The 9,576-nt window shown below is 39.9% G+C and overlaps 3 non-coding genes across 3 annotated transcripts; 2 read left to right on the top strand and 1 right to left on the bottom strand.

The window, feature by feature from the left end:
* Nucleotides 1–694: 694 nt before the first annotated feature.
* On the top strand, nucleotides 695–766 carry Trnap-ugg. The gene has a single exon. It is a non-coding gene; the product is annotated as a tRNA-Pro (tRNA).
* A 3,427-nt stretch (nucleotides 767–4,193) lies between these two features.
* Trnap-agg lies at nucleotides 4,194–4,265 on the top strand. The gene has a single exon. It is a non-coding gene; the product is annotated as a tRNA-Pro (tRNA).
* Nucleotides 4,266–6,753: 2,488 nt separating this feature from the next.
* Nucleotides 6,754–6,825, bottom strand: Trnap-ugg. Its single transcript has one exon. It is a non-coding gene; the product is annotated as a tRNA-Pro (tRNA).
* Between the last annotated feature and the right edge of the window lie 2,751 nt (nucleotides 6,826–9,576).

Raw genomic sequence — 9,576 nt, 5'->3', positions numbered from 1 at the left:
TGCTCGCAGGATCGAATCGCGTCGGTAGATACATTGAACTGATTTGATTTTTCTCTATTTCCAACCAGTGCACCACAACTGGTCAAAGGCCGTGGTATGTACTTTCCTGTCTGTGGGAAAGTGCATATAAAAGATGCCTTGATGCATTAGGAAAAACCGTAGCGGGTTTCCTCTGATGACTCGAGTCAGATTTACCAAATGTTTGACATCCAACAGCCGATGATTATTTAATCAATGTGCTCTAGTGGTGTCGTTAAACAAAACACACTTTCTAATACTATAGTTACAAATGAAAGAGTCTTTATCATGTTATATCGTAACTATAATACATTCGGCGTTATTGACTGAGGGGTACCTGTGGTTAAAACTCGCTCTGCGTGGAAGCCGGTACCGGTCACGAATCCAGCACTTGAGCAAAACAAACTAGCTTTCAGAGGAAACAATTAAGGTACATTTTTTTCTCACAGACAGGACAGCACATACCACGGCCTTTGATATATCACTCGTGTGGCACTGGTTGGGACAATAATTGAAAAAAAAAAAAAATCGCAGTTAACCGAGAAGATTCGATCTTTCGATCCAAGGTTCTTATGTGAACGCCCTGGATATCGACTGAGCTAGATACCACTCATGTACCGAGTAAGTAGATCAGCTGTACGTGGCAGTTTGTTTAAAACATTGCAATTAGTATCCCGGCTCGTTGGTCTAGGGGTATGATTCTCGCTTTGGGTGCGAGAGGTCCCGGGTTCGAATCCCGGACGAGCCCTATTTAAAAAAAAACAAACAAAAAATATTTTTGCTTTTTCTATAAACATAATATCTAACTAACAGCACCTTTTTGTACATTTAAATTTAAGGATCATGCATTAAATAATCAATCTAATTAAAATTAGCTCCACTATTACATGTGGATCTAACACCAGCCAGTTGAAGCTCATGTCCACCAATCAAAACCTTACTTGCAGAATCCTGCCAGTGATTTAAAACTAACAACACTGCGTAGTCCCCAATGTCCAGGTAATATTTCGTCTGTAAATAATAATTTAAATATTGACCAATCACACTTCGCCTTTTATAACGTTATTTGGGAGCATAAAAATTCTTAAAATATCGGGCGAGTCTATTTTAGTGGCCGCAGTACAGCGAACCATACCAACACGTACGGGGTGGGTTATCAGTCTTCAGTTTTACATTACAAATTATTTATTTTATAAAATAAAACATGTTTTAAGGCATTCGTAATTCACACGAAACATGTCGTATACCCTCAGGATAATTCGGAATGTTTTCAAATTATTTTTAAATCACTGGCAGGATTCTGCAAGTAAGGTTTTGATTGGTGGACATGAGCTTCAACTGGCTGGTGTTAGATCCACATGTAATAGTGGAGCTAATTTTAATTAGATTGTTAAATAATTATCTCTCTTCGAAGCAAAAATAATAGCGTTTACCTGAATTTAAAAATCAATTACAAAAGAGTTATATTAATAGTGAGACATTTGGTGAGGTTAATATCTACATCTATATGCCTGCCTTCATGTCTGCATGCACAAGTCTGCCTGCCTTCCTGTCCATAGCTGTCTGTCTGCCTGCTTGCATGTTTGTCTGTCTGTGTATCAGACTATCTCTATCTGTCTGCCTGATTGCAAGTTTGTCTGTCTGTGTATCAGACTATCTCTATCTGTCTGCCTGATTGCAAGTTTGTCTGTCTGTGTATCAGACTATCTCTATCTGTCTGCCTGCTTGCATGTCTGTCTGTCTGTCTGTGTATCAGACTATCTCTATCTGTCTGCCTGATTGCATGTCTGTTTGTCTGTGTATCAACTATCTCTATCTGTCTGCCTGATTGCATGTTTGTCTGTCTGTGTATCAGAATACCTCTATCTGTCTGCCTGCTTACATGTCTGTCTGTCTGTGTATCAGACTATCTCTATCTGTCTGCCTGCTTGCTTGTCTGTCTGTCTGTCTCTGTATCAGACTATCTGTATCTGTCTGCCTGATTGCATGTCTGTCTGTCTGTGTATCAGACTATCTCTATCTGTCTGCCTGCTTGCATGTCTGTTTGTCTGTCTGTGTATCAGACTATCTCTATCTGTCTGCCTGCTTGCATGTCTGTCTGTCTGTGTATCAGACCATCTCTATCTGTCTGCCTGCTTGCATGTCTGTTTGTCTGTCTGTGTATCAGACTATCTCTATCTGTCTGCCTGATTGCATGTTTGTCTGTCTGTGTATCAGAATATCTCTATCTGTCTGGCTGCTTGCATGTTTGTCTGTCTGTGTATCAGACTATCTCTGTCTGTATGCCTGCTAGCATGTCTGTCTGTCTGTCTGTGTATCAGACTATCTCTATCTGTCTGCCTGATTGCATGTCTGTCTGTCTGTGTATCAGACTATCTCTATCTGTCTGCCTGCTTGCATGTTTGTCTGTCTGTGTATCAGACTATCTCTGTCTGTATCCCTGGTTGCATGTCTGTCTGTCTGTCTGTCTGTCTATCTCTGTCTGTATGCCTGCTTGCATGTCTGTCTGTCTGTCTGTCTGTGTATCTCTGTCTGTATGCCTGCTTGCATGTCTGTCTGTCTGTGTATCTCTGTCTGTATGCCTGCTTGCATGTCTGTCTGTCTGTCTGTGTATCTCTGTCTGTATGCCTGCTTGCATGTCTGTCTGTCTGTCTGTGTATCTCTGCCTGTCTGCCTACTTGCATGTTTGTCTATCTATCAAAACCCGTGGTATATGCTGTCTTTTGTTTTTGGGAAAACTGCACATAATAGGAAAATGTAGTGGGTTTCCATTACAGTAGCTACCACTGGTCCACTGCCCTACAACTGACGTATCAAAGACCGTGATATGTGCTGTCTTAGTTGTGGGAAAATGCATATAATGGGGAAATGCATCGGGTTTCCTCTGAAAATCAATGTCACAAGTGACATCCAGTAGTCGATGATTAATTAATCAAAGCTCTAGGGGTGTCGTTTTAAAACATGTAAGAAATGTGGAAGAAAAAAAAGTAGTCTGTCTGTCTGTCTGTGTATCTCTATCTGTCTGCCTGATTGCATGTTTGTCTGTCTGTGTATCAGACTATCTCTATCTGTCTGCCTGATTGCATGTCTGTCTGTCTGTGTATCAGACTATCTCTATCTGTCTGCCTGATTGCATGTCTGTCTGTCTGTGTATCAGACTATCTCTATCTGTCTGCCTGATTGCATGTCTGTCTGTCTGTGTATCAGACTATCTCTATCTGTCTGCCTGATTGCATGTTTGTCTGTCTGTGTATCAGACTATCTCTATCTGTCTGCCTGCTTGCATGTTTGTCTGTCTGTGTATCAGACTATCTCTGTCTGTATGCCTGCTTGCATGTATGTATGTCTGTCTGTCTGTGTCTGTGTATCAGACTATCTCTATCTGTCTGCCTGATTGCATGTTTGTCTGTCTGTGTATCAGACTACCTCTATCTGTCTGCCTGCTTGCATGTGTGTGTATCATACTATCTCTATCTGTCTGCCTGCTTGCATGTCTGTCTGTCTGTCTGTCTGTGTATCAGACTATCTCTGTCTGTATGCCTGCTTGCATGTCTGTCTGTCTGTCTGTGTATCTCTGTCTGTATGCCTGCTTGCATGTCTATCTGTCTGTCTGTGCATCTCTGCCTGTCTGCCTATTTGCATGTTTGTCTATCTATCAAAACCCGTGGTATATGCTGTCTTTTGTTTTGGGGAAAACTGCACATAATAGGAAAATGTAGAGGGTTTCCATTACAGTAGCTACCAGTGCCCTACAACTGACGTATCAAAGACCGTGGTATGTGCTGTCTTAGTTGTGGGAAACTGCATATCATGGGGAAATGCATCGGGTTTCCTCTGAAAATCAATGTCACAAGTGACATCCAGTAGTCGATGATTAATTAATCAAATCTCTAGTGGTGTCGTTTTAAAACAAAACAAACTTTAACCGTTACAGTAGCAGCCAGTTCTTTGTCAGTGTGGATTCAAGCTGTTAGTGTTACATCTCGTGTTAACCTGTCAGCCACATTTAATGTGTTTTTTATTAATATACATTTATGAAATACTAGTAAATGACAATACTTGAATGTTCTTTTTTGTCGGGGTATGGGGAGAGTAGAGTACGTGTGTTGGTGCGGGTAGGGGCGCATTATTTACCATTCGGGGAACTATACCTTCAAGGTTTGAAACTCTCATACGGCTCGTTGGTCTAGGGGTATGATTCTCGCTTAGGGTGCGAGAGGTCCCGGGTTCGAATCCCGGACGAGCCCAAAGGGTACTTTTTTTCTTCCACATTTCTTACATGTTTTAAAACGACACCCCCGACTTCCGGTTGTGTATTTGTTGTGATAAGACGTGTTTCAGAGTTCTCTTGGGTTTTTTTTTTTTGGGTTTTATTGTTTGGAGATGTGTGTTTTGTTTTGTTTTTCTTTTGCTGAAATGCGAGAGACTTGATCTTTTTTTTTTTTTTACACGGAAAGTTGTGTATTGTCAGGGTTTTTTTAGTTTTTAAAAAAATCTGACTTTTGTGATGTCGACTTCGGTCAACGGTGGAGAGAAGAGGCCCATTTTGGGTGCGAGGTACAGGAAGGAATGCACAGTTTCTATTGATGTTTTGGATAATCTAAAACACAAGATTGATGACATTTACAAAGCTTTGGAAGATATTACTGGTGAGAATACAGTTTTGGCGATTGTTCCCAAATATGCTAACATTCTGGATGTGACTTTTGATTGCGAAGAAAATGCGAGGTTGGTAGTCGATGGTTTTTCGTTCAATGGACATGATTTTAACGGTAGCATGTTGTTTTCTGACACAGTGGTGGTGTCTTTTATGCATTTACCATCATATGTAACTGATGATGACATTGTCAAGAAACTAAATGAATACAAGATTGCGGTAATATCTGACATTAAAAGGCGGAAATATGCTGGACTTCCCATTTTTGATGGAACACGTTATGTAAGGGTGAAATTTCCGGAAAACGTCAAATCGATGCCATATTCTGTGAAGTTTGATACTGCAGAAGGACCCATGTTTTTTCGGGTAATACACAGTGGTCAAACAAAAGTATGCTGGAACTGTTTATCTGATTCACATGTCATGAAGTTTTGTCCAGATATTGTGTGCAATTTTTGTAAACAAACTGGCCATATAAAAAAGTTTTGTGAAAAGTTAAAGTGTGGTGAGTGTAACAAGAGACATTCTCAGTGTAGTTGTAAGGACGGTAGAAGTAGTGAGGAATGTGATTCTGATGTGGAATATACAAGTAATGGAGAGGAACACAATTCTGATGAAGAAAATATGGACGATGAGTTAATTGAAAAAGAAATGTCGATCCCTAAAGGAGCCCCGTCAGTGAAGCATGCCAAGCCAGTTAAAGACAATGAGGCGGTTAGAGGAACAAAGACAGAAAAAGGAAAGAAATCGGACAATACTAGTGTGAAGCGAGTGACTGATTCACCTGTTAAAAACAGAAGCTCAGATGATGCGAATGAAAGAACCGAGGCAATGGGTGACCGCTTACCACGCACGGACAGAGATCAATCGGAGAACACTGAACACCATGATTCTCAAAACAGAAAATACAGAAGGAGGCGAATGGTCGATCGACCTAATGAAACGTTTATCAGGAGGTTAGCCGAGGAAAGAAAAAGAAAAGGAATTGACACTGATCCAAATGGAAAAAAATTAAAACCTGTTTAGAACTTTAATTGCTGGTGTTTATAAAACAGACGTTTGAGAAGTGAATGAAATTACTATTTTTTAATTTATTTTTTGAATGTTTATAAGAAATGATGATAATATATATATTAATGGATGAAATCAGTATGAATGAGCGCGAGAGGTCAGAGTAGTTCAGTGAATGGTTCTTGTGTGTGCGTGTTTATTGCTTTAATATATATTTTATTTATTGAATGTGAATTGTTGATTTTGTAAAAAAAAAGAAAAAAAAAAAAAAAAAGATTCTCGCTTAGGGTGCGAGAGGTCCCGGGTTGGAATCCCGGACGAGCCCAAAGCGTACTTTTTTTTCTTCCACATTTCTTACATGTTTTAAAACGACACCCCTAGAGCTTTGATTAATTGATCATCGACTACTGGATGTCACTTGTGACATTGATTTTCAGAGGAAACCCGATGCATTTCCCCATTATATGCAGTTTCCCACAACTAAGACAGCACATATCACGGTCTTTGATACGTCAGTTGTAGGGCAGTGGACCAGTGGTAGCTACTGTAATGGAAACCCACTACATTTTCCTATTATGTGCAGTTTTCCCAAAAACAAAAGACAGCATATACCACGGGTTTTGATAGATAGACAAACATGCAAGTAGGCAGACAGGCAGAGATACACAGACAGACAGATAGACATGCAAGCAGGCATACAGACAGAGATACACAGACAGACAGACAGACAAACATGAAACCAGGCAGACAGATAGAGATAGTCTGATACACAGACAAACAAACATGCAACCAGGCAGACGGACAGCTATGGACAGGAAGGCAGGCAGACTTGTGCATGCAGACATGAAGGCAGGCATATAGATGTAGATATTAACCTCACCAAATGTCTCACTATTAATGTAACTCTTTTGTAATTGATTTTTAAATTCAGGTAAACGCTATTATTTTTGCTTCGAAGAGAGATAATTATTTAATGAATGATCCTTAAATTTAAATGTACAAAAAGCTGCTGTTAGTTTAGATATTATGTCTATAAAAATCGCGAAAGAAAAAAATTATTAAAAATAGGGCTCGTCCGGGATTCGAACCCGGGACCTCTCGCACCCAAAGCGAGAATCATACCCCTAGACCAACGAGCCGCGATACTAAATGCAATGTTTTAAACAAACAGCCACGTACAGCTGATCTACTTACTCGGTACAGGAGTGGTATCTAGCTCAGTCGATATCCAGGGCGTTCACACAAGAACCTTGGTTCGAAAGATCGAATCTTCTCGGCTGACCCGTTTCTCTAACTGCGATTTTTTTTTTCAATTATTGTCCCAACCAGTGCTATACGAGTGATATATCAAAGGCCGTGGTGTGTGCTGTCCTGTCTGTGGGAAAGATCATTTGCTGCTTTAGTAAAAAATGTAGCTTAGGCCAAGAGAATGAAAGTTATAGATTTGCGTCCGAACAATTTTAAAAACACATGAGACTTATTTTCATTTTTCATTATTCATTATTTTTATTGATCTATTATTTCCATAGTAGATTCAAGACCAAATGAGGTCGACACATCAAGAGTTCGGCAATTTTCGTCAATGTTTGGAATATACTGCTTCCTGCTTGAGGATTCAATGCTCTACTGGGCTACACTTCAGAATTTATGACGGAGATGGCAGTTTTGGCACGAAGGACCATGGGCAATTGCCCCCCCCTCCCCCAAATTCGGGCAAAACAGTGGGACAAATTCGGGCAGTTTTTATCTGGGTAAAATTTCGGGCAAATCAACCCCTCCAGCCCCCCTAAATCAAAGAGTCCCCATACGCCCATACTAAGGACCTCGTAGACATTACCACTATTGATGATTTGGAACTTGAATTTGTGTGATGATCATTAAATGCCTTTTTTTGTGCAAATAATGAAAATTCAGCGGTACCTTTCACGGCAAGCGGGCGGTGGACGCAAATCTATAACTTTCATTGTCATGGCCTTAATTGTTTCCTCTGAAAACTAGTTTGTTTTGCTCAAGTACTGGGTTAGTTGACCGGTACCGGCTTCCACCCAGAGCGAGTTTTAACCACAGGTACCCCCCAGCCAATAACGCCGAATGTATTAGTTACGATCGATATAACATGATAAAGACTTTTTGATATTAGAAAGTGTGTTTTGTTTAACGACACCACTAGAGCACATTGATTAATTAATGATTGGCTATTGGATGCCAAACATTTGGTAAATCTGACTCGTAGTCACCCGCTACGTTTTTTCCTAATGCATCAAGGCATCTTTTATATGCACTTTCCCACAGACAGGAAAGTACATACCACGGCCTTTGACCAGTTGTGGTGCACTGGTTAGAAATAGAAAGAAAGAAACAAATGTTTTATTTAACGATGCACTCAACATTTTATTTACGGTTATATGGCGTCAGTGGTTGGAAATAGAGAAAAATCAAATCAGTTGAATGTATCCACCGAGGCGATTCGATCCTGCGAGCACTCAACCGACTGAGCTAAATCACACGCCTCCCTTTGAAGGCTTCAAGTCGAAATAAAAACTGTTTGACATCCGACAGACGATAATGAATTAATCAATGTGCTCCTGTGGTGTCGTGAAAAACAATAGTATTGATTCTTGGTATGTTTGTAAAGAAATGTTCAAGCACACGGTGACATACGCTCGCAGGAAGGCAGGTAATGGGGAGATACACGAGTACATAAAGAGACAGACAAAAGGATAAATATAATGTTAGTCTTACCAGCCTCGATAGTGTCGTGGTTAAGTCATCGGGCATAACACTGCACGGGTCCCCGTCGGTTGGCCCATTGGGTTATTTCTCGTTCCAGTCATTGCGCCACGACTGGTATATCAAAGACCGTGGCATGTGCTATCATGTCTGTGGGATGATGTATATAAAAGATCCCTTGCTACTAATGAAAAAATGTAGCGGGTTTCTCTCTAAGACTATATGTCAAAAATCACCAAATGTTTGACATCCAGTAGCCGATGATTAATAAATCAAATTGCTCTACTGGTGTTGTTAAATGAAACTTCTCCCTTTTTGATGTATTGTTGGTTGACCTACAAACTTCATTTTACTTCCTGAAAGGTATATAATGTTACGAAATTATGGACAGGTAAAATTCAGCGTGAGCTGTTATGAACATTAGGACGTCCAGATAAACATTATGTACAAAGAGAAACTGATTTTCTAGCAAGACACCGTGGATTGTCTCAACAGAAATTGCACTGAATCCGCCCAAACACTGAATATTTGGGTAAACATTCGTTATCAGTAAATCAAATACTGCAGACATTCAGGTGAGTGGTACAGTTGGGTTAAGTGTTGATATCGATGTATTGTTTGAGTTTGTTTTTGTGGTGTTATGTCGCAGCAGTGCATTATTGTGCACTTTCATTATCGCGTAATGAAACATCTCTCCAAGTACATATTACATGTCTTTCCTATGCGTAATGATAATTTCCAGTCTGTTTACCCTCGGGAATAAATTTGAAACAACGAGATGTAAAAAAAACTGACTACTTCAAGCACGAAAGCAAATTTTAGACAAAAATACAATAAAATGATGGATGATAAAACATGCAGATATATTTTTAATTTCAGTTAAAAAGCAAAAAAATAAAGACGCATTTTTCTGCAAGTCAGGTCAGGTCAGGTCAGGTCAGGTCATAGGATTTATCGTGCACATTTAGAACAAGCTGTAGTAGCGTACGCCTGCCATGGGCGCAGGTGTCGGCTCTCGCCGGCTCCTGTATCCAGGACAAGATTGTTTTCTGCAACAGAATGTACTTTTTTTTTTTTTTTTTTTTTTTTTATAGATCTGACCAGATTAAAAACAAATATGCAAAACCTACAAACACAGAATACCAAGCACACTTGAGAAT

This window comes from Gigantopelta aegis, chromosome 4, assembly GCF_016097555.1.
Source record: "Gigantopelta aegis isolate Gae_Host chromosome 4, Gae_host_genome, whole genome shotgun sequence".
Lineage (NCBI taxonomy): Eukaryota > Metazoa > Mollusca > Gastropoda > Neomphalida > Peltospiridae > Gigantopelta > Gigantopelta aegis.
The sequence above is the reverse complement of the archived record's forward strand: the minus strand, read 5'-3'. Positions and strand labels throughout refer to the sequence as shown.